The sequence below is a fragment of the Schistocerca gregaria genome, chromosome 1 (assembly GCF_023897955.1).
Source record: "Schistocerca gregaria isolate iqSchGreg1 chromosome 1, iqSchGreg1.2, whole genome shotgun sequence".
NCBI classification, from domain to species: Eukaryota; Metazoa; Arthropoda; class Insecta; order Orthoptera; family Acrididae; genus Schistocerca; species Schistocerca gregaria.
In genome coordinates this window covers 882,912,228-882,914,288 of record NC_064920.1, presented here as the reverse complement: position 1 = coordinate 882,914,288, position 2,061 = coordinate 882,912,228, and the positions used below count along the sequence as shown (strand labels likewise).

At 37.4% G+C, this 2,061-nt stretch overlaps 1 non-coding gene across 1 annotated transcript; it reads left to right on the top strand.

Moving 5' to 3' along the window:
- The first annotated feature begins 1,671 nt into the window (after positions 1 to 1,671).
- On the top strand, positions 1,672 to 1,744 carry Trnaf-gaa (transfer RNA phenylalanine (anticodon GAA)). The gene has a single exon. It is a non-coding gene; the product is annotated as a tRNA-Phe (tRNA).
- The last annotated feature ends 317 nt before the right edge of the window (positions 1,745 to 2,061 follow it).

The window sequence follows — 2,061 nt, the reverse complement described above, 5'->3', positions numbered from 1 at the left end:
GGAAATGTAATGGAATTGCTGAATTTCGGCACTGAAGGCAAACCATCTCTGAAATTGTGGCTTCAAAGAGAACAAACTTACATTCATACAAAAACACAAAATGAATTAACTGAAATCCTTGGTAAAGAAATTAACAGTAGAGTTAAAATAATTTGGTCAGTAAATCCTTCGAATTATTCACGGATTTGTAATGGCACAAGGACTATTTCAGAAGACGAATAAATCAGTTTTTATGTAAGATAGTGTGACGACAATTTAGATCATCATGAAAGTTTTTTGTGGTTCTATAATACTCGGTTGTTACAACTGAAAAGGAGCTTTGGCAGATTTTTAACACTGTGGTGCTTGTTGCTGTCATTTGGTTATTAAAGCAAGCTGCGAAATTTTAAGAACCCTCAAACTCTATGGGATCAGCTCATCAGTTGGAATCCTTTTTTCAGACCCAAAGCAAAAGAATAGTTTATGCGTCTTGAAGATGCGGCTAAATGATCTGTAAGTCACATTGCTCAGACCAAGCCTATGTCCTATTAGATGGCTACACCGGCGGTCACACATCAAAGAAATTATGAAAAAAATATCCTTTCGTCTCAAGACAGAATGAACTGACAATCGCATAATACTTTTTGATCCAAGCTTAAAATGAGCTGATTCAGGCGTTTTAAGTGCCATTAAAATACATGGTCTGAGGCAACCGAATGTTCCAAAAAGTGGTTTTCGATTCTGATTTTTTGAAGTTCCTTCAAGGGGATCTCCCGTTTAGACCTTCTTGTATGTACAGCCTATCTATTGTTTACCCCCAATAATTTGATGCTGATGATGTCCATGGGTATTATTTAGTGGGTACGATTATTAAGTCTGTTATAAAACAAAGCAGAAAACGTGTAACAATGTCACAAATTATCAAATGTCACTTGTGATGCAAATTTAATTATGCACCAAATGGTAACCATTATTTCATTTACAGGAACCTAGTGCACCAAAATGTCTCCTGCAACGTTTTAGCCGTTCAGCCTCAGTTTTTGGTCTGGAGGGTGGTGTCCACATCATATTGAATTGAAAAAGGAGTTTGAACTGATATAGTGAATAACAGCGTGTATAGTAAAGTGTGTGTTCAGCCCATCGTAGGTGAAAAACTGCAGATTATTTAAAACGGTCCGTGTTACTAACTCGGCTATCATAAGTGCTGACAAAGTAAACAATGTGCAAGATAGGGGAAGATCCGGCACAGAGAATAATCCATATCGAAATGTGGCGTTATCTTATCTTAGTGTACTCTATTTGCTTTCGTCAATTAAATAAGTGCATCTTGTGTTCCTGTCAAGACATATTTTTTCCCCTTAGAAGTAACAGCATTTTTATTTTATTCATTATAAAACGACCATTAAATTTCGTTAGTTGATTGCGGAGAGAGTACCAATTCTCCTTTTTTATCTCCAGAAACTGTCCAGAACCATTATTATTAGCTCCTCCACAACTGCTTTCAGAACATTCACGTTTTACAAATAATTCACTAAAGTCTCTCCTAGTTTTCACGCTGGAAACTCTTTTTCTTATGTGCGAAAAGAAGAGACATCCAGTCTATAACAAAGCCAGAAGTTGCGTTGCGGAGATACCAACGCGTCTATTCCCGCAGTTCGGAGAGTGACGGCAGCAATGCGCTCTTTGCTCGCAGCCGAAATAGCTCAGTTGGGAGAGCGTTAGACTGAAGATCTAAAGGTCCCTGGTTCGATCCCGGGTTTCGGCACTTCTTTTTTTTTTTTTTTTATACACAGTGCATAATGCGAATCGACGATACATTCATCAGAGATACAGTTAGCGCAGACCGTCATGCGTACGTTTAACTTGGAAAAAGAACGTTGCTCGTGAGTAGGTTTTGTTTTGTATCGCATAAAAGTTTGTTCACTGTACAACTGACGTGTTTCTCATATAAATGACATATTGTACCACGCGAAGCAGTTGAATAATTTATTTCTATTTGTACGACAGGTTTCAGTTAGTGACCATTTAGCGGTACAGTTTTTGATAATAACACAAAATATCTCATAAAACAATAGTCAAAAC